A 23,100-nucleotide genomic window follows, 5' to 3' on the forward strand; every position below is an offset into this window, starting at 1 on the left:
AGCCAGGTGCTGGAAAACAGACCCCTTCACAGTCTAGGACTGCTGAAACGATTCAGACTACCCAGTCCAAGCTTCCTCAACACATCTGGCCTACCTCACCTGCCTTGTGAAAACCCAACAAGGGCTCTGGGCCAGGTTCTAGTCTCCTCACTGTCTACCTTCTGGCCAACACTGCCCACGCCTCTTGTTTCTCGAGTTCTGTGAGTCCAAACCTCTTCCCTGACAATTGTTGATATACCCAATTATTCCCAAGAAAACACTTCCAGGTAGGTCTTGACGTATTCCCTTCTCTTATCAACCTTTTCCTGTCTTTTGTGGTATTCAGAAGGGCCCCATGAGATAATGTCTAGGAAAGAGATTCATTAGCTTTGAAGTACAAATTTTATTATGATTCTTTTCCAGGCCATTTAGTCTGAAAATACTGGAAATCTCTAAGGAGCCATATGGAGGGCTCAGGGAGAGGCTGCCCCGGGTCACTGGCCATGGCCTCTTTCCGGTGAGTGATCCGCCTGCCAGGCAGCAGCAGCCGAGGCTCATTTGGACAGGAGCCTCTTGGACTCCTGGTCTGGCTGTCTCCTCCACAGCTTGCACCTCCCTTTCCTTTCACTGGGGGAACAAACACATTGGGAGCTTAGAGGAATGAAGCCACTCTATAAAATGCACGTCTGAGCGAAAACACTTCTCATTCCTCGGGCGAGCATGCACACCATGGAGCAGGGCTTCCAGAGTGTTCCTCCAAGAAAAACACATGCAAACTGTTAAAAGCCAGAGGCAAGCACCCGGGGCGGGGCCCTCCTCGTAAAAGCAGGAGCCTGCATCTTCTCTCCTCAAATCTCTTCCTGGAAACCATCACTTCTCTTCCATCCCCGGGCTATTTACTCTGGTTTCCCATGCAGCTGGGTGGTTCATGTCCACAGAGTCACCATGTCTGACCTGTGGCTACCTTGCAGGCCCTGGAGAGCTGGGAGGTAGAAATCCCAGGCTGGCCAGGAGTACTTATGTGCTTCTGAGGCTCCAGTGAGCACTAAGTGGGCGTGACCAGCTTAAACACAGGCTGCCCAAGTATACATGGGATATACTTATTAAAAAAAAAAAAAGGTCTGTGTTTATATTCAAATTTAACTGGACATCCAACATTTTTTATTTGCTAAATCTGGTAACCTAACTCAACTGCCCATTTCTGAACCTATTTCCCCCCACCCCCTAATTTCCTGAGTGAAACAGGCTCATTCCCTCCATTTCCTGAGGAGCCTAAGGGATGTGGTCTTCTTGTCTCCTGCCACAATGATCGATGATGTCCTGAGCATTGTCAGGGGTACTCTGGGAGTGACCCGCTCTGAGGTCTTTAGCTAATTAGACTTAACAAACAGATGCTGAAGCCATCACACTGTGAATCTCAAGAGGTCTTGAAAAGCACTGGCCGGCACAGACGCTGTGGTCATGGATGGGTTTGGGGAGCGGCTCTTCCGGGGTAATTTGTTCTCTAGGGCTTGCTCGGTGCTACTGAGGGTGAGGTGTTGGACCCCACCCCCTTGCTGCTTTTGGCACTGTGGTTTTTGCTACCGCCTTGTGCAGCCTGGTACATCTATTTGTATCTAGAAATTTGTAAAGGCGCCGGGGAATGGGGGGTGTGGCACAGAGGTAATGTTGGCAGCTTCTGCCTCTTTTCCTGGACATGAAAAGATGAGCTTTTGTGGTAAACTAGGTTGGGAGTAGAAAAGGCAGTAGGGGATCTCTGGAAAATACACTCCACAGAAGAAGGAGGTGGGGAGAAACAGAGCTCCGTAAGAGTGCCTCTCCTGGACAGCACCATCAGGAAATTATTCTGACCATAGCCCTGCTGGAAAGAGGGCTCTGCTCGCTGTGAGCTGTGCATTAGGACCATGCAGTTCTTCTAGGCATCCTCGGGATAGGCAGTCTTCTCTTATCACTGGAGGAGCACCAAGGCTGGGGAGACTAATGGTGTAGCCGGTGTGGGCAGGTGTGGAGATGGAAACCTGGGACCGGGGGTCAGCTGGGGTGACCCAGGCAGTTCATGTACCAAGAGTCTGACACACTCCTAGCGATGCCTACAAGTTGGAAGCAGCTGAGATGCAGATGCAGCAGGTCGATGCTCAGTGGTCTGGAGGTCAAGCAGTCCCCTGTGTCTGAGTTTCTGGTCTCGGTTAGGAGAGCAAAGAGAAGGACTGAGTGAGGTGGAGATGAGGGCCGTAAATAGGGTGCATTTGTGTGCATGCATGTGTGAGAGCTGGTGAACATAAGTTCTGTGTACCTGTTTGTGTACGTTTCAGGAACATTCAGCGTCCTTAACAAATGTCTGAATCCCAACTTGGTAGGGAGGTGCTCAGGATAATTATCACTTTGTTACCCTGTTGTATCAGATTCAAAGGGCTGAGGTCCCTGTGTGGCCAGAACTCTCCATTTGAATGCAAGCTGGCATGAGGTTGAACCTTTTTTAATTAAATTTCTTTCAACACCAGATGAAACTTCCCAATTAGAAGCTTCACCAGTTCTCATCTGTCATGAATGTAAAGAAGTGGGAAAGGTGAGTGTGGTAAAAGGCAGCCTTAGAAAGTTTGCCTTTTCTATGGGTGGGTGCAGCATTAGCTAATCTGAGACAGAGGGATGCAGGCTGGGTTTCAGTACAGGTGCTTCCTCAAGTGTGTATATCAGCATAACCTTTCATTTATCTATCTATCTGTCTGTCTGTCTATCTGGTTGGTTGGTTTTGGGTTTTCTGAGATAAGGTCTCACTATGTAGCTGTGGCTGTCCTGAAACTCACTATGTAGACCAGGCTGGCCTCAAACACAGAGATCTGCTGCCTCTGCCTTCTGAGTGCTGGAATTAAAGACATCCAACACCACATTTGGCACAATCTTACATTAAAAAAAGAAAGTTCCGGAGCGTTGCTGACACTGACCTATTTGGGGGCTGTTTTAGCAACAACATTAGTAAACTCTCAGCATATGCATAGTATGAATCCAAGTACTTAAATATGTACTGCTCGAGCCTCTGGGTCTTCACAGACATGAAGCATGCCATCTTGCCCAGCATAGATAGTGGAGTTAGATTTGTTGACTGCCATCCTGCTGTCCTGGCATTCATGGAAAGATCATGGCTTTCCCCTCACAAAGGGGACCCGTGGGTCAAAAACAAGCTGTGAAAGATCGGTGAGGAAATTCAATTGACTAGACAAAACAGGTGTGTAGTTCAAGTCACTAGACAAAACAAACACTCCTGGAAAGAGGATACCAGCAAGAAGGCACCAAACTTAATGCTATGAAACAGGCATGCTCTCTCCCAACCATTCTCTGTACATGTGAATTAATTCACCAGACAACTAGACAAACTTCAGTTCACTAGACAAAACAGACACCAAAAAAGAGAAGTGTTAGAGAGCAGAGCTACACAGGAGGTTGGTGACCAGCACTGGTTCTCATTCTGCTTCAGAAAAGGGAAAGCCATACATCATCAGCCTTGAGCTGTAATTAATAGTAATTAATAGGAAGGAGAAAATCGAAACCACTTCCAGCATCTCTCAGACTTAAGGTTCAGCAGAAGAAGGACTATTTGTGACGATAATATAAAAGGTCTCCCTCAGTATATGAAGAGCCACTTGACCCAGGTCCCACAGTAGGTCAGCCAGAATTAAATCCCAACCAGATGGTTTCAGAGCCCAAGCTCTCAGGCAGCGCCTCTTGTTGCCTCCACGAAGAGCCGGTGTTCTTGCTCTGTGTTTGTCCAGTGGATATGTGAGTGACTGGTGGATCAGAGCAGGAGTTCAGGAGCTTCTGGAGAGACAGGAGCATGGCTTGGATCTGTGACTTCTGCAATCACATGTGGTTGTTTACAGATGGATTGTTCACACCTCAAAACTGTGTCAACAATAACCTTTCAGACCCTCAAGCACCAAAGTCAACTAACTTCTCAGTGCATGCCCTCATGGGGCTGGTGGCCCAGCCATCAAGAACATGTACTGCTCTCACAGAGGATGGTTCAGTTCCCAGTGTCCACAGTGAGCATCATGGCGGCTCATAATCACCTGTGCCTCATTCTCCAGGGGATTCAGTGCTGTCTTTGGACCCTGAGGACATCTGCCACTCACATGCACACATGTGAACCACCCCCAATATGGATGCAATTAAAAATAAATGAACATTTAAAATATAGATTCACTAAGCGATACTACATGAGTAGCTTCCCTTTGCCCCACAAACCTGAGAATCTGGTTGGAACCAAGATGAGCTGAATGGAATTTCTTGCTTAGTCATGGGATTTCCACAAAGGCTCTTTCTCCATGTCTGTCTCTCTTCCCTACCCTCCCACAATCTCTTTCTCTCCGATGTAGGTGAACACAAGACTTGATGTTAGAATCGGTTTGCTCTGACTGATGGAGAGAGGGAACACTATTATAAGTATAAAACTGCTTGTAAAATTCTTACAGCAATTGGAAAGAAATTGGCAATGTTAACAGCTAAGCCCCAGCTCAGCTTGCACTTCATTAAATAAAAGCCCTTCAAACCCGACAGGTACTCAAAGAGAACCTCACTCAGCACGGATGAGAAGAATCCAACTCGAGGCCAACGGGAAGAAAGCAGATGGCCTTGAACCATGAAAATCCCCAGAGCCCCATGATCAGACTCATAATTTCAACAAATGGTGTCTAAGATCCATGTGGAACCTCTTAAACTAAATGTCTGAAGTGAATCCAGCTTGGAATCTGCTAATGCTGTAATTGGACAAAACTTTTACTTCTTTCATGTCCATTTTGTCCCTTTAGAGTTGGGTGGGAAGGTGTGATTTTCCATGTTTTGAGGTTAAGAGCACAGGCTCAAAGAGCTACAGGGACTTTCCAAAGCTTTGAGTGAATGGAAACCCTCATGAGAACAAAGGAACTGAAGCCTGGGCCTTCTGCACGCTCACAGTCTACCTTCTGACCTTTGACCTCTCCTCCTTCCCCTCTAGTCTGCACTCCACCCAAAGGTTGGAGGATTATGAAGAAAGACAAAAGGGAGGCCACGGCAGCCAAGCTCTAGTCATGCCTCTCAGGGAAGCTCCAGCCCTGTTGGTGGGAAGGTCTTGTCACATTGAAACTTTGAAGTCTACTGTACAAAGTTCTATTCATTGAGTGTCTTTAGGAGGCCTGCCAGGCCATGCCTTTGAGCTCTTCCTCTTCCCGCTGTCATGGCATTAGTGCATCCACAGGCCTCCATGCTTGTCCTGTGAGTGTGGGGGACCAAGAGACACATTAATTCTCTTGCCTAGTAGAATACACCAGTGCAAGCTTCACTAATTTTCATGGAGTGATCATCACGATGAAAACACATCAATAGTTTTTACTGCTCTTCCTAGTTTGTTAATTTTGAGTGCCATTTCTCCTATCATTAATTTACTCACTTGACAATCTATGTTGAGAACCTGCTATGCACCTGACACTGATCTTGGTAGTGGGATTACAGTGCTAGACAAGAGCCCTGCTCATTCGTGGAGCTTATACTTAGGTTCAGAAATAGATCATTTAAAAAAAAATAACTGAAGTGTGTAATAAGCGCTATGGCAGACAATGATCGAACCTAGAAGGTCTTTCCAAGGGGGTGACGTTTAAGTTGAATTCTGGAAGATCAGAGGGACTGGCTCAGCGTGACCCTGGACACAATTATTCAGACACTGAGAACTTCAGGTGCAGGGCCAGTGTGGCTAGAATAAAGCTAGTGAGGCTATGGGCCCAGGGGAAAGGCTGGAGACAAAGATAGTGTCAGGTCATTAAGCCTCAGGTATGTGGCATGCTGTGAGAGATGCAGCTTAAAGGGAGGGGCCTTGCTGTCCATACCCCTGGAAAGACACCAAACCTAAGGAAGGCACCAAACCTAAGGCTATGAGGCACGCATGCTTTCTCCCAACCTTCCTCTGTACATATGAACTGATGGAAGTATCCCCTCAGTACAAAAATTGTAAATTTTTCAGTGAAATATGGATCAGACAAAAATTATCCTTTAAGATTTCAGTGTTTAGCTCTCAGACATTGATGGGAACACAGAGAGTTAGAGACAATCTGAAAATGCTGTCTACTGGTACGTACACACCAGTATACGAGTGCTGTATAATATTAGCACACACACGGGTTTGGAGAGAACTGCCCATGTGTGACATCATCAAGGGAACCTCAGTAAACCAGTGTCGTTCCAACTCTGTCCCGTAACACAAAAGACGTTAGACAGGGGAGAAAAAGAACTCCATTTTTATTTTGTTTTTGTTTTTTTTTAATGACTTTAGTCGCTCTGTTAAATATCTGTGATGAAGTGCTGATATGTTTCTCTGGGCATTCTTGAAGTTTGTGCCGTTTTCCTGAAACAATGATTTGGCATGGATAGACGGCTCAGTGGTTAAGAGTGACGTACTGCAGAGAATCCAGGTGCGGTTCCCAGCACCCCCATCATGTGACTCTCAACTGCCTGTAATTGCAGCTCCAGGGCCCCTGTGGGCACCTGACCTCATGTGTGGGTGTGGGTGTCCCCTTCCCCCATTTTAAAAACAGAACCAGAGGTCTGTCCACTGTAGGGCCCGCCTGCAGCGGGAGCCACTATGATGTGTGAATGTGTGGTGGACAGATGGAGAGAAAGAGAAGTGGAATGGTTTGCGCCCTACGAAGAGAGGTGGAACTGGAGACGAAGCGCGGAGAGGAGCAGGCTGTTGTGAGCAGCCTGCGCTGCCACCTGAGGCCATGCTGAAGTCCCTGCCCATGCTGCCTCTGAGGGCCTTATCTGAGTCTACGGCTGGCCGTACTGCAGCAGGGATCTGTATCAACGCCTGTGGCTCGTATTACCAGTGAAGACAATCTGGATGTCCCCTATCGGGGCTGCCTCCTGGGACCATGTTGATGCCAAGCGCTGTGCAGAGCTGGCCCCACCCCCTGAGGGCTGCAGCGCTCAGGATAGTGGGCCCTACACCACACCTGCGTGTGTAAGTCCCCTGGTGAAGAAAGTGCTGATGGGCCATCCCTGAGTGGGTGTGACTGAAAGAGCTGGTCCTGCCCCTTGCCCGCTGTGGCTCTGCAGGAGCTAGCTAGGGCAGTGTTGGAGAGTTCCCCCGGGTGTGTGGGTATGGGAGAGCTGGCCAGTGCCACCGACTCAGCTACCACCCAGGCCCACCCATCCATGAACTTCTGGAGCATGTGAAGGGGTCGGTCCTGCAGATCCAAAGCTACAGGATCTCCAAGACACAGGGCGACAACAGGGTACCCGACAGGAGACCAGATGAGGATCCAGTAGCAAGGGTGTAGCAGGAGCCAGAGGCCTCAAACCAGACCAATGCCTCACTGCAATGAACGTTTGCGTGGACAAAAGACTATACTGTGGGGACACACTGTGACACACTACAGCTTCCACAATCAGTGGTTGTTTTTTTTTTTAATTTTTATTTTTAAATTTTCTTTTGGGAGATGGCAAGGGTGGAGGGCAGATACAAGGGGACGGGGAGATAGTGGTATTGGGGTGCATGATGTGAAATTTACAAAGAATCAATAAAAATTTAAAATAAAAAAAAATCTTTCACCATTTTAGAGACTTGACATTCTTATGCCAGGTGTCTGGTACTTTGTGTGTTAGGGGAGATCACAGTTCCCCAAAGGTCCTCATACTGTTGGCGTGTGACATTGCCATGCATTGAAACACTAAGGGCTGTGGCCGTTGACTGTGTTTTTCAAGAAAGAGTAAGGCTACCAATGTGTATGGTGTCTGTGGTCACGGACACTTCTGTGCTAGACAGTGCCATGAGCCTAGGTTTCCTACAAGCATGGAGTTAGTGTGTTAGTCCTACTTAAGTACTAAGGAGCATCCCCAAGCCCAAATTTGTCACAAGTCTGCCGCTGGTATGCCCTGACCTGCAGGGCTTCAACGGGGTTCCTAAAGTAGGAGAATGGAAGGGATTGGCGGGGGGAGGGGACAAGAAATGCAGGAATGAAAGCCAAGTCTGTTCATCTGATCAAGGCTTCTGTTTATTAGAAATTTTTACCCAACTTATATAGGGAGAAGACAGGAAAGGGGGAAGGTTAATCTACTGTTGCAGGAAATAGGAAGAGAGCTTTCATGGGTTAAATATTGTACCTGCAAGATACCATAAGGATGTTCTCCTAAGATATCTCACGGATGCTCTAACAAATGGATGTCCTCACAATCTATCACCCATGATTTAGGGTCTTAGATAACTCTTTCACTAAATAGCTTTAGGTCTCCACTAAATGACCTTTGCTCTCTACTTGGCTTTGGCTTCAGTAACTACCTTTGACTTTGTTTTGACTTTGGCTTCCGTAGATAGCCTTGGCTCACTAATTGACTTTGGCTTCCGTATATACCTTTGTCTTCACTAGATAGCTTTGACTTTGGCTTCTGTAGATAGCTTTGGCTCCCGGCACTGGTGTGTTCAGGATGGACTGACAAGGTGCCTGTAAAGGGTGATTGGTGACTAAAAGTCTTTGTACTAAGTAATGGTGCAGGCACAGGCATTTCTGTAGTCACCAGCTTGTGTTCAGGGGTCTCGGGATCCTGCCTGCTACCTTAGGTCCTAAGCAGTGCAGTGTGGTGTCTACCTCCCTCTCCTCAGGGGCAGACAAAGCCCCGCTCCACGCTGTGCTGTCTAAGGCAGTGGGGAGGGTGAGTGGGTGAGGGGTGTTACTGGGTTATACCCAGAGACGTACATTTTCTTTCCAGGACCCTATTGCATCCTTTTCTGCACTGCCTCCAACCCCTGTCCTCCTGTCCCTCAAACCCCACCACCACCCAAGGCTGATCTCAATGGCCAGAAAATTCTGGATTCCTTCACTGGCTTCCCTCCCTTTGGGCTTAGCTAATCACAAGCACTAGTTTCAGACAGGAGAACAGTAAAGGACAGAACATTCAGTGGACCCATTTCCTCCTGACCTTGCAAAAGTGCTGTCAATTCCATGTTTCTGCACAAATATAGCTTCTTCCAGGGAGCCTTTTTTCCCCCTCCCACAGAAACCACTTTCGTTAGCTCAGATAATACTCTTTCCCCATTTTATCAATTTGGGTACTGTTTCTTTCTGCTACTAGTTTCCTGTTACTTCCTTTGGCCTTACCCAGATCTCTGTAAATAGAGGCTTAGAGGCTTAATAAATTCCTACTAATCTCTTTCAAGAGTACCTTTTCTTGCCAAGCCTGGAATAAAAGGACCAAGGCAAAATGTGCTAAGCAAAGGTGAGAAGAGAGAGGGCTGTGGGGGACTGGGAAAATAGGTCTCGCTACTTCACCATGGTCATGGTGTTTTCCATCCTCAACCAGAGACTGCATCCTGTTCTCTGAGATAGAAAAGGCTTCGATGAAGATGATACAGACATCCAGGGAATGTGCAAAGGTGGGTTCTGCTCTTGGAGCCATGGTATCTGCAGGAGCCCACTGACTTGTGGGAAAGTTGGCCATGTTTCTCAAAAGAGAGAGAGAAAAAAAGTCTCTGCTCTTACCAAAGAAAGAATAGACCACTGACAGAGGCAAGAAAAGCCATTGAATGAGATGGGCCAACGTTTATATTTATAGGTCTGTCTCAGTTTTTATTTGCTCTTTTTCAATGTACTAAAGATCATGACTGAAAGCAACTTGAGGAGGAAAGGGTTTATTTGGCTTACACTTCCATGTCACAGACCATCCCTGAGGGAAGTCAGAGCAAAAGCTCAAGCAGGAACCATGGGGAAAATCCATTTATGGGCTTGTTCCCGATTGCTTTACTCTGCTTGCTTTTGTATCAGTCAAAGTACTTTCACTAATCAAAATTTGACAGTTCATCAGGACTTTCCTAAACCTCCTGCTTTCCCCTCTGCCTGCACTTGGTCATTCATGGCTGAGGAGGCAATGAGATGGGTGTAGGGAGGGCCTAAGAAAGCAGTCCAGGTATCTACACCTTAAGCAGGTGTAGACAAACTTCAGGAGACATTTCTGCATGAAGCCAAATACTTCAAACAAAGCTGACCATCCCACTTTACATCATATTCCCTTGGACTTCATTACTGTTCCCATAAAACCCCTTCATATTCAGTGTTGAAAAGAATATATTATTCTAGAATAGTCTTCATATGGTTGCTCTGCAAAAGACATTAGCAATAGCAGGAACCGTAGTTACAAAAATAATTCAATGCTTTTTGGAATTTGCATCAAGAAGGACTCCTGGCATGTTTGATAATAATACCCTACTAGTACCCACTGATCCGGGAACTGTCCCCCTTCACTCTTTACAATGACCCTATGAGGAGAGCTGTCCTTAAAACTGAGGAAAGGAAGGTCCTAAAAGAAAATTATATTGGCAGATTTTTTAAAAAAACAAATAGGAAGATTGGGGGAAGGGGATCAAAGGAAGGAAAGGAGGGATAAAGAGAGAGACAGACAGACAGAGACTATAAATCTGTAGCAATGGTTACTGTGTGTGTACCACATAATAATAATAAAAAAAAACAAGTTTAAAGTACACTTTGTGGGCAGGAGAGATGGCTCAGAGGTTAAGAGCAACTGGCTGTTTTCCCAAAGGTCCTGAGTTCAATTCCCAGCAACCACATGGTGGCTCATAACCATCTACAGTGAGATCTAGTGCCCTCTTCTGGTTTGCAGGCACACATGCAGGCAGAATGCTGTATATAAATAATAAATAAGTAAATCTTAAAGAAAAATAAAGTACACTTTGTAAATGGGAGTATAAAATATGGCTAATAAACTATTTTACTGGACTATTCGATTATTCAAAGAGGGTTGAATGAACTTTGAATGGCTCAGGTTGCCTTCAAAATCTGTACAAAGACTCTAGGCCTACTCTCCTTTGGTAAGACATCCCAGCAGAAGCAACATACATTAAATAGAATACCAGCCTGACACCAAAAAGGGCTCCTTCTGTCAGTGAGAGCTAGCCTTACACACTATGCCTCTTTCTTATGAGAGCTAGGATCAAGAGACAGCAAGCTTGTCAGCGCCGCTTTCATTCCTTTATTTTAAAATACTTTTATTTATCTAATGTATTTAAACATTTAAATATTAAAAGTATTTTAAAATGTTACTCATCATGTGTGTTTAGTGTTTTGTTAATATATTGCAAGTGATAGATGTTAGTGCTTAGTGAGGTTTAGCATAAGCACACACCCATGAAAGTATGACTACAATCAAGGTAATAAGCATATCCATTCTCTCACACACATGTCTTTTTTTTCCGGTCTAGTCCCTCTCTTTCACGCATATAAGCTCTCACATTTCAATTTATATTTTAAAAATTCATTCTACTTTTTATTTGTGTGTGTCTGAGTACCTGCAGAGGCCAGATGAGGATGTGAGCTCTCCTGTGGCTGGGGTCACAGGTAGTTGTGGGTCCTGGAAACTAAGCCTGGATGCTCAGGAAGAGTGTTGTTAGCCACATAACCATCTCTCCAGGCCCCAGCCTCTCGCATTTAAACAACCATCAATCTGCTTCCTGTTTCCACAGATCTGTTTCCATTTTCTAGAATCCAGTTCTTTTCCATCTGTCCTTTTCTGAGCAGAGGACTTATTGCAAGATTCATGTGCAGTGCTGAACGCTTGCACGGTTTATTCCTTTCTATGCTGAAGCTCTTTGAAAGAAAAGATTTTGTCCTTTGTTTTCTCTTAGATGCTTCCTACTTTTCAATTAAGATCATTTCTGTCTGGGGCTTATTTTTGAGTTAGTTTTGAAGATGGCTTGAGGTCAAAGATCGAAACTGTTGCTGTGGTTCTGAAGGCTGATGGTCTGAGAACTGCTTGCTAAGAGGATTCCTTCCCACAGCAAATTACTTTTGAATCTTTGTTTGAAAGTCAACCAACCACACGTGCAAGTTGTCTCTTGATATTTGCAAGACCTTAGATTCAGGTCTCCTGTGGAAACCCAACCCCTTGGGTGTTCAAGTACCCTGAGTCACTTATCCAAGTCCCTGGATCTGAACTCGTAGACACTGAAGGCTGGCTGTGTGCAGACGACCTTGTTTATGGATTGGTTTCTCGTGTCTCTGTTTAGTTCCACTGATTGGTTTGTATGTCTTGATGTCAGTGTCACACACTGTCAGGATAATTGTACCTCTATAATATATCTTAGACTGAACAACAGAAGCCCTTCAGTTTTGTCTTACAGTCTCATAATTGCTTTGGTTAGCCTAAGTCCTTCATATTTTATATAAATCTCACGCTTGTTAACTTCTAACAAAAAACAAACAGAATTTTGGCTGGGTGGGGTTAAACAATTTTGACTGAGTTGTTTGACTGTGGATATTTATGGAAACTGACATTTTTTAACAATATAGGCAGGCAAAGCTTGGCTGTATTGTTCACCTGTTTCCAAACAGCTGTGGTAAAGGTAAAGAAAATGTGGCAATATAAGAAGTCACACAATTGCTCTTATTTTTCATGCACATAGAAGCTACGTTTATACTTTTAAAAGTATGAAATACAACTATGTTTGGAAGCAGTGTATAAGTCTTAGTTAAAAAGCTTTATTGCTTCAAAAATAGCAATCAGTGGTGCCTTTAGCAAGCCATCATTATTTTTTTTTCTAGTCTTGGGAATTTCCTTAAAAAAGACCACAATAAAGTTTATTGTACTGATTGGTTCTTCCTTTAATGAAAGATTTCTCTCTGCATGTAATATTGTTTACCTACAGCAAAACTTCTTCCAAAATTAAAGCGACTCTCTCCAAACTAAGCAATTGTTCTATCAATGAAAGTGATTTAATGTTCTTTCTTTCTTTCTAGTTTTTTTGAGACAGGGTTTCTCTGTAGCCCTGGCTATCCTGGACTCGCTTTGTAGACCAGGCTGGCTTTGAACTCACAGAGAACTACCTGCCTCTGCCTCCCCGAGTGCTGGGACTACAAGCATGTGCCACTGCTTAATCTTCCATTGTCAGCTCAATAGTAATCACTGGAGCATCTTCACCTGCAGTAGGTTCCATCTCAAGTTTTTCTTTTGTTTTGTTTTGTGTGTGTTGGCAGGATGGGGTATGTGTGCTGGAGAGACGGTCGGTAGTTAAGAGTGCTGGCTACTCCTGCGGAGGACTCAGGTTTGATTTGCAGGACCTTGATTGGCAGGTGGCTCACAACTGCCTGTGACTCCAGGCTCAGGACCGCCAATGCCCCTTTCTGGCCTCTGCAGGCATGATGCATACTAGTGGTGCATAGACATACATGTAAGCAAACACTCATAAACATTTACGAATTGTACTGCCTCCCTGCTAAATTCTTAACTAGACCAAGGAGACAGAGCAAACTCTCTATATTGGGTCAAGAGTGTAGGTGGAGAGGTGGATTTAGGGTCTGTAGTTGGGAAACAGCTATACGAATGGGAGCGTCATGAAAAAGTCTCCCATTAAGTGGCTCTCAAGTGAGGTCTCTGGATCAACAGCATGAGTGTCCTCCGAGGATTTTCTAAAACTGCTGATGTGTGAGCTACATTCCAGATACCACTTTGGAAGGTGGGTCCAGCTCTTGTTGCATTACAAAACCATCCACAGGACTGAAGCACACTGAAGGCTTCTATAGTGCAACTGTAACCCGTTACCAACTGAAGACTGTTGCAGATGTGCTCCAGGAAGAGAATCATGGTGTTACGCATGGCCCAGAGGAAGCTGAGTATTGCATTACAAAATCTCCAAAAAGCAACCCTAGAAAGCCTTGAAAAGCAATACAGGGATTTGCTTGAGGTCTCTTGGGATTGGTTACCAAAGAGACTGTGGGCCAACCTTCCCAAGCTCCTTTTCAGTACCCCTTCCAGCTCCAGGAGCCCTGTTCCTCATGCAGAGCAACAGTAGACACTGCTTTTTCCTCTGCTCACACACAAGAAGCAACTTCTCATCTAATGAAGTTTTCTCCTTGAGATTGTAGCAGTTCAGGTCTGTATTCAGAAGCCACCTCTAATTCATCTCTTGAACTCTTGAAGTTACTTCACCCACAGCATTTTTTTTTTTTATCCCCTCAGAGATATCCATGAGAGCTGTGCTACCTCCTCTTAAGGCTGATATTTTGGCACCCTTCCATGGGTCAGAAATGTTTTTTTTAATGACATTAATGACTGTTCTAGAGTGGTGGTTCCTATCCAGAAGATTTTCAATTTACTTTGCCCAGATCAGCCATCATCCATAGTAGCTATCACCTTATAGCACATGTTTCTTAAATGATATCTTTAAAAAAAAATCAGCATTGTTCCTTGATTCATAAGAGTCAGAATGGATATCACATTAGCAGGCATTAAAACTGTTATTATTATTATTATACATTTCCATCAGAGCCCTTACATGGCCAGGTACATTGTCAAGGTTGTAATTTGAAGGAGACCTTTTTCTGAGACGGAAGTCTCAATGGTGGCCTTAGTGTAGCAAATCATGCCGTAAACAGATGTGTTATCATCCAAGCTTCGCCATGCCATGTAGATGTAGACCAGTTGCTGAAGGTCCTAGATTTTCAGAAATGATGAATAATGGCTTCAACTTAAAGTGACCAGTTGTTTTAGACAGTAAGAGAGTCAGCTTGTGCCCTGATGCTCACATAGGGCTAGATGGCATCTTCTCTCATCTTCAGTCTTCACTTAGAGTCTGCTTTGCAGTTTTCCACAGCGTCCATGGTTGCCTTTGCAGCCCTGCCTTGTACCCCTGTGTCACAGAGGTACACCTCTCTTGAAATCGCAGGAGTCAATCTGGTTGTCAATCAGTCTTCAGTCTTTTCTTCTGCAAAGACCTCTCGAAGTCTTCATGGAATTAAAAATGGCAGAGCTTTGCTTTGGATAAGACTTTGGTAATAGAAATATTCTGGCTGGTTTGATATAGGGCAGTAAGCTTTCTCTGTGTCACTCACAGGGCTATTTCACTTTCATACCATTGGTGTGTCAACTATTGTCTTATTGTTTTGTTTTTTTTTTTTAATTGATGTGAGAAAACACCATGACCAAAAGCAACATGGGTAGGAAAAAATATTTTGTCTTATAACTGTAGTCACGTCACTCTCCATCACTGAGAAAAGTTAGAGTAGGAACTCAAGGCAGGAACTGGAGCAGAAGACATGAAGGGGTGCTGCTTACTGGCTTGTTTCTCATGGCTTGCTCAGCCTGCTTTCTTATAGAACTCAAGGCTCCCTGCCCAGGAATGACACCACTCACAGTGAGATGGGTCTTCATTAATCAAGAAAATGTTCCACAGACCTGTCTATAGGCAATCTAATGAAGGCACTTTCTCAGTTAGAGTCCCGCTTCTCAGATATGTCTACGTTTGTGTCAACTTGATAAAACCAACCCACATGGTTAGAACAGAAATCCCCATTTCCTTCAGTGGCCTTTCTTTTCCACCCATACGTTGGCCAACTGGAATAAAAGGCCCATCTTGGCTCTTGAAACACATTCTTTGCCAAGTGTAATAATCTCTAGCTGTGAATTTAAAGCGAGTCTTCTTTTCATGTGGATACTTGAGGTCACTATAGAGTTATTATTTGATCCAATTTAAATCTTGCTGGGTCTCAGGCCCAACAAGATGGAGTAAGACACGGAAGGGAAAAGGGAAGCTGGTCAGTGGAGCAGGGAGAAAACAAACACACATATAGGTAAGGTTCATCATCTTGCATGGGTGTACTTTGTGTTCCCCCAAACAGTCACAGTACGTGCTAAAGATCATTGATCGCAGCAAACTGTCATAGAATAATAATGAAAAACTTCTAATTTTGTGAGAATTACTAACACATGACACAAAGTGAATGGTGCTTTTGGAAAATGGTATGAATAGATACAGGTTTACTACAGTGCATTAATTTATAAAACAAAACAAAACAGCTCACTGTCTGTAAAAATTAATAAGATGAAGCATGGTGAATCAAGGGATGCATATATTAGATTTTTTAGCCCAATAGTCTGGCATGTGTTTGTTTCTTTAGGTTGTCTATAAATTCCCTTTTCATCATAATTCAGATTTCAGAGTATGGGTCTTAAATGTATATTGTTAAATGTGTTCCAAAGTATTTCATATTTTTATGCTACTGTAAATCATATTTTTAATTTTCATTTCAGTGGCCTGTTTCTAACATATACAAATATAATTTTTATATATATTGACTTTCTGTTTTGAGCTTTGCTAAGCCCATTAATTATTTTTGTAGAATCTGCAAGTTTTCCAAAGTGTATGATTTCCAACAAAGACAACTTCAACATAAATCTAACTTACTTTTCCAATTTGTATGTGGTTATTTCTTTTTCTTGGCTTATTTCTGGGTAGGACATCCAATCAGAAGCAAGACTGAACATCTTTGTCTTTTTATGATCTTAGGGGACATATTTAGACTTTCACAATTAAATGCTTAGTACATTTTCCTCCTATAGATTCCTTTTAGCTGGTTAAAGTTACTTATACCTTAGATTGCTGAGAATTTTTTTTACACTAAATAGGTACTTTCTTTTCCCTGAGTTTCTATGCTTGCTGGATGATTTTTCGATTTTTCTTTTTGAGTTTATATTACATGGTAGTTACCTCGATTGGTTTTGAATGTTGGTCTAGTCCTGTATTCATAAGAATAAGCTCCACCCACCTAACCATAATATATTACCCTTTTTAATAGACAACTGCTCCTTTGTTATGAAGGGGTCAGATCATAGTAAAAGTATCATAAGATGAAAAGATTATAATTTGAAAATGTGTCTAGTGCCAGGAGAAAAAGACATAAACATTTGTGACGTGATGGCTGCACGGTGCTTTGAAGAGTCTCATTGTTCATTTCAATTATTGTTTGACTGACTTCCATCTGCAGTTCCCACTGCAGCCCAGCATCTCAAGGTAATATCATAATGCACACTGTTAGTTCAAAGCTGGCCATGGCAGCACACACCTGTGATCCTAGTACTTAGAAGACTGAAGCACTATCTCACCAAAACAAAAACAAAAAACAAGCATATTGAAATCCCAGAAGAGATACAAATTTAAAATACTGCTTCTATTGAATGAATATTATTTTTCCATTGTCGGAAAGATGAAAAATATTTAAGTTGAACCATTATAAGTTGAACCACCATAAGGGACTTTCTACAGTATTGACTTTTATTTGCTTATGTTTTTGTGAGCTTTTCATGAACTCTAAATTGGACATTGTGCCATACTTTTCTTCTCTGGTTTTATCACTTGTTTTTAGACAGACATGTTTGATGCAATCAATTTTGTCAACATACCATTTTAGATGAAGTCAAAGAGAAAGACAGAATCTTTGAGAGGCTTGAGTATGTCACAGAAACCACATTGTGAAGACCCACATATTTATCCCATGTTTTATATATTTTTTATATACATGAAATGATAGAGATAAAAACAGGAATGAGATCCATAAAAATTTAACAGTGATTTTTCTGCATTGAACTAAGGATATCCAGACATTGCAGAAAGTTTTCCAAATAGCCAAGAGAGATAAGATCAGAAACAAATTGAAAATAAGTTTTAGGAAAAAAAAAAACTGGAGAAAGAAAAAAAAATGTAAGAAATTATAATTTTTTATAATGACTTCACAATATAGTATAATTAGTTCTAAAGGTTAAGATCAAGTGAATAAGGGACATTTATGGAACACAAAAGAAGTTATAAGAAAAATCATGGTGCAAAAATCATGGTAGGCGTGTTCATTTTAACAAGTCACCATGGGCTGGGTCAATTAAAAAATAAATAGTATGGAGGCAGGAAGTGTGATGTCAAGATGTCCTCTTTGGTCTTTTTCCTTGGCTTGAGGATAAGCATGTCCTCATATAGCCTGTCTTTTGAATATTCATATCCATAGTCCCTGATGCCTTTTCCACTTCCCATAGGATGTGAGTCCTATAAGGTTCTGTCCCACCTTTATAATAATTGCCCTTTAAAAAGCCTTATAATCCAAATATGGGTACATGGGGTGCTTGGACTTCCACATATGCATTTTTGGAATGATATGCAATTCATCCCATAGCAGCGAGTAACTGAAAACTAGTGGCTGCTGTGAAAGCAATGAGAATACAATTTTGACTACTTATTTAAGGAATTTAATTGAAAAGCATAATATGCTAACTTTACTTTAAGAGACGGTATATGTAGGCAAAGTTGAGTGAGAAAACTAAATCTCACCAAGGATCAAGGTGCAGACATGGGTCTGGTCAGGTCAGGTCCTCTACAAGAACAGTAAGAGCTCTTAACTGCTGAACCATCTCTACAACCCTTGGACAGTACTCTGAATAATGAAGAAATACTAATAGATGTAGGTTATCTATCTAGAATAATAGGTTAAAGAGTTTTTTAAAAATAAGAAAGTTAAAAGAGGTTATCCTTACAAAGCATCAATAGAATTCAGAAGTCTGGCCTTTTTTTCATTGTAATTCTTCCCTCACTATTTAGCTCTTCCCACATATTTGATTTGAATATAGCAACAAGCACAACAACAAACCATTATTACACAAAGAAAACAAAACTACCGTGGCCTTTCACTGAGGCTCTTCTTCAAATTTTATAAAATAGGAGTCACTTTTCAGATTTTTAAATTTGTAAATTTAACTATTAAGTCATCGTTGAAAGACTGGGAAAGGTTAGGAGGTACTTGTTGCGTAGGTGTGTCACTGGGAATGGGCTTTGAGGTTTCAAATCTCTCTCTCCTCTTTCCCCTCCCCCTACCTCTGCCTCCCTGAAAATCAGGATGCAGCTCTCAGCTGCTCCTCCAGCTCCCTGCCTGTGATGCCTGGCGCCATGCTCCCCACCATTACGATAATGGACTAAGCCCCTGGAACTGTGAGCCAGCCCCTGATGAAATTCTTTGAGTTGCTGTGGTCATGGTGCCCTCCCAGGACAGGAGAGAGGCTAAGACACCACGCCTCACAGGTGTGGGACGTGGCTCTTACCTGACTGTGTAGCTTCCTGTAGGTTTCTCATTTCTTGCCAACTCTTCTGTAAGTTACCCCAGTTAAACCCATTGGTTCATGCGGCTAGACTTGGGTGGAAGTGTTTCTTTGGTCCATTTCTTACTGCTGGCATTCTTCACATCTCCCCAGAAAAGGTCATGACACACTTGACATCCAAACAGGGGCCTGATAGAAACAAAGAGAAAGAATACAGAGTCTGATGTCTATGTGCAACCGAAGCAGCAGCAGCAGCAGCAGCAGCAGCTGTAGTCGCTGCAGAAGGACCCAGCATGCACAGGCACTTCCTTCTGCTCTTTTGGTCTGCTCAAGCCCCCAATCTACTGGATGATGCCATTCCAATTCAGAGTGGGCCTCATCAACCCAGTGTGCTGACCTGCATTCAATGCTTCCAAATAAACGACAAAACATACCCACATATACGCTTTACCAATTTTCTAGGTGCCATTCAATCCAGCAGACAACCAAAATTAACCAGCACACCATATATTGCGTGATCAGATCATTGCACAGTACCTAAGTACAAATTTACAGCGCAAAGTCTCTAGAGAGGGATCCCGGGTGAGATGGTATATTAAAAGCTGTCTCCATGTGATGCAGAGAAGAGGAGTCATGGCAAGAAAGAGAAGACAGAAAGAGTACCCCAAACGGGTGGCAGGACTACTGACAGACATAGGCAAACAGAAGGGATGACACAGCAGAAAGAACTAAACCACGAAAGCACAGCCCCAACTGCCTGTGTGGCTGCCCAGCAGGCAGCATGGGGCAGAGCCTCACCCAGAAGATAAGCCAGGTGGCCTTGGTGGACAGACTGACAGTCCCACCTACAGGGAAAGCCTTTAGTTCTGTAAGCCTCCAGTCCACTTGTGGGTTTTCCTCCTGTGGAATGCCTCAGGAGAGAAGAATTCCATTTTGTCACAGCCTTAGAAGGGGCCGTGGAACCAATTGTTTCAAAGCAATTTGCTCCGAAGGCCTGAGCCCAGTGAATGATCACAAGTCAGAAAGCCTCAAGTCAACCCTCCACAACCCTGAGTGTGATAGATGGACAGATATGCGTGTGTGTGTGTGTGTGTGTGTGCACCCACATATATATCATATTAGCCAATCTAATTCTGAGAGGCTTCATCCAGCAATGGATGGAAACTGACGCAGAGACCCACAGTCAAGCAACAGGATGAGTTTGGAGAGTTTTGTGGACAAATGAGAGGAAGTATAGAGGGAACGGGACATCACACACACAAAAAAAACCTACAGAGGGGGCTCACAGAGACTGAACCACCAACCAAAGAGCATACATGGACTGGATCTAGACCCCATACACATATGTAACAGATGTGCAACATGGTCAACAGGTAGGTCCCCTAACAATGAGGTATGGGCTGTCTCTGACTCTGTTGCCTGCCACCGGGTTCCTCCCCTTAGCTCGGCTGCCTTGTCTGGCCCCAGTGAGAGAGGATGCACTTAGTTCTACTGTGATGAGGTGCCTGGGTGGGTCGATACCCGTTGGAGTCTCTCCCTTTTCCTGAGAGAAAGAAGAGGGTGGGATTGGGAGGAGGGAGGTGTGAGGATGAGACTGGGAAAAGAAGGGGGAGGGGCTGGGATCAGGCTGTACAGAGATTAAATTAATAAATAAATAAATGAAAAAACACCTCATTTTAGGTATAACCATTCTATTGGTTTTGTGCATCTAGAACCCAAGTGAAATGCTGGATAAGGAATTAAGAAGTTTACTTATAAAACTACTCAGTGAGGATACACACAAGCAGATGAATGAAGTAGAAAAATCAATCCAGGACTTGGGAAGGAAAGCCAGTAATATATTTGTGAAAGTCAGAAATGAAGATCAGTGATGCAGGTGAGAAAGTATCCAGACTGCATAGTTATGCAATGTCCTCACTGGCTGCAGCGCTAGTCAGTGTCCTCACTGGCTGCAGGGTTATGCACTGACTCAGGCTAGATCAGCTTCAAAACACCTTTCTTCTCTGTTAATCTAAGTCCTCTCCCCAAATTTTCCAGTCAGGAAACAACGAAGATCCTCTTGTCCTTGGAACAGAGTGAGTCTAGGTTGTGATTTAAGTCTCAGATGTGTAGACAAATCTTGTTGGTAGTAGAAGAGAAAAGAGCCAACTCACAGAGATGAGGGTCTGACATTGGCATTATCTGGATTAGGTAGACACTGGGCATGTCTGTGAGGGATTATCCATGGGCTGAGGTCCTGAACTGAACATAAAAGAGAGTGAGCAGAGCATGGCATCTTTCCCTGTATGCTTCCATGTGACTGCGAATACATGTGACCAACCACTGCAAGCTCCTGCCTCCATGACTTCTTCAACATGATGGGCCATTTCCATGAACTATGAGGTGAAACAAACCCCTTATCCCTTTAGATGTTTTTTGTCAGAGCAAGGAGGAAGTTGTCTGATATGGCATGTACTCCGGGAGCTTCTCAAAGCCCAGCTCAGCAGTTCCTCTTTGCTTTAGTGGCTACTCTGATATCTTCTTAGGGACCTCACTTTTGCTTTTTCTTGTTCAGATTCAGTTCTGGATATGTTTAATCACAAGTAGCTGATCTGTCTATGTCTCGTATAGCAGACAGACATGTTTGGGGATGTCTTAGATAGGGTATGTCAGAAGCCTGGTGGAAATGAGATCCTACATGGGTTTACAGTTTGGGAGAGAACTGACAATTGAAGAGCAACTCCAAGGAAAACCCCCTCAGTTGGTCAATATCTGGAAAAGTCTTCTGGTCCTCTGAGTCTGCCTATTTCCTATTTTTCAACAGGGCCAGAAGAGTCACCAAGTCTACTACAGGAAGCTGAGCCCAGCACTCTGACCCTTGGGCAAGCCAATGCCCTCTAGAGCAGGGCAGAACTTTCCACCCCCATACAGCCCCTGCTTCTGTTATCCAACTAGGGGCTGTCATCTAATATGTGTCAGGAGCTTCAAAAGCATTTCCATATGTGGGTAGGTTTAACCTTTGACCTTCTGGCCTGTAAAGTACTGCTATGCCCACTTTGTAGAAAGGTAAGAAAATTGGGATGACAACAAAGCTTACCCTAGATCTGGCACCTGGAAAATTTCACACCAGAATTCATCTTCCCAGACAGGTTTTCTTTTCACCTGTTTTGTGCCCTATGGAGAGAAGGGGGTGGATTCAACTGTTGGACGCTATTGGAACAAAAGGTCTCAGAGGGCAGGCAGCAGCCTGAACGTTAACTGTTTGCCAATTCTTGCTGAACCTCCTCACAGGCCAGTGAGATCAAGTTGTAAAGCCACCTGGTGTGGGAGTCTTTCTTCTGAATGCCACCAGCTGTGTCAGTGTGGGGAGTCCCAGGAACTCTTGCTTTAGAGCAGGTACTGACCAGGTGGTCTTAATGGTAGCTTCCGTAGCTTCTCTTTGCCCACTCCCAGAGCATCATGGGATTAGAGTCCAGCACTAAGTACTGAAACACAGTGTTCTTCCTCTTTCTCCACTCCTACCTCATTTCCTCGATGGTTCAGGTTCTCCCTGTGCAGTCTGGGCTATTTTAGAGCTTGTTATGTGTACCAAGCTGCCTAAAACTCACAGTTCTTTTGCATTTGTCTACCAAGTGCTAGGATGACAGATGTAAGCCATCATGCCCCTGAGATTATTAGTTTCTAAGAGTGCAAACATTCATTAGAAGAGGTAAGGTTTCTAGAATTTTAAAATTAGCAGGCTTCCTGCCCACACCTAATTCTCTTTAAAACTAACCCAAAACTTGGAAACCGAGCTTGGCTTCAAATACCCTTCATATGCCATTGCTGATCTACAGCCAGCATGTTAGTTTAGAACCACAAAATCCAAACTGGGTTTCCTCTGAGTATTAAACCACATCTGGCATATTTGGACACAAGCAGTCTTGGGGCAGGGGCTGACGGATAAATTATAGGAGAGAAAAGGGGATTCCCATATTTTCTCTTGAGTTTTCTAAGAAAACAAAAAGTGTCTTCAGAAAAGAGTCCACCCTTCCCCCTCCCACTCTCCACCCCTACCCAGCCTCTAGTTTTTTTTTCCCCAACTCTTACTGTGACAGAAAAATATGCTCACGAAAGCATCTTTCTGGGTCAGTATGCACCATTCATTTCCATGCTGGAGGAAACAGAACATTACCCGTGTCTTCTTCTATCCCTGGCTGTGGCTAATGAGGCTAAGAGGAGCTTCATAGCTTATCAAGAGCCAGAATACCCAAACTGGATGCT

General features: G+C 43.7%; 1 long non-coding RNA gene across 1 annotated transcript in view; it reads right to left on the bottom strand.

The window, feature by feature from the left end:
• Positions 1-371: 371 nt before the first annotated feature.
• Positions 372-23,100, bottom strand: part of LOC132657074 (uncharacterized) — a 28,179-nt gene continuing 5,450 nt past the window's right edge. The window contains exons 2-3 of the long non-coding RNA XR_009594918.1: positions 18,862-19,047; positions 372-606 (exon numbers count right to left, since the gene is read on the bottom strand). This is a non-coding gene — a long non-coding RNA (uncharacterized LOC132657074). The remainder of the gene's footprint in view (positions 607-18,861; positions 19,048-23,100) is intronic.

Source organism: Meriones unguiculatus, chromosome 10, assembly GCF_030254825.1.
Source record: "Meriones unguiculatus strain TT.TT164.6M chromosome 10, Bangor_MerUng_6.1, whole genome shotgun sequence".
NCBI lineage: Eukaryota > Metazoa > Chordata > Mammalia > Rodentia > Muridae > Meriones > Meriones unguiculatus.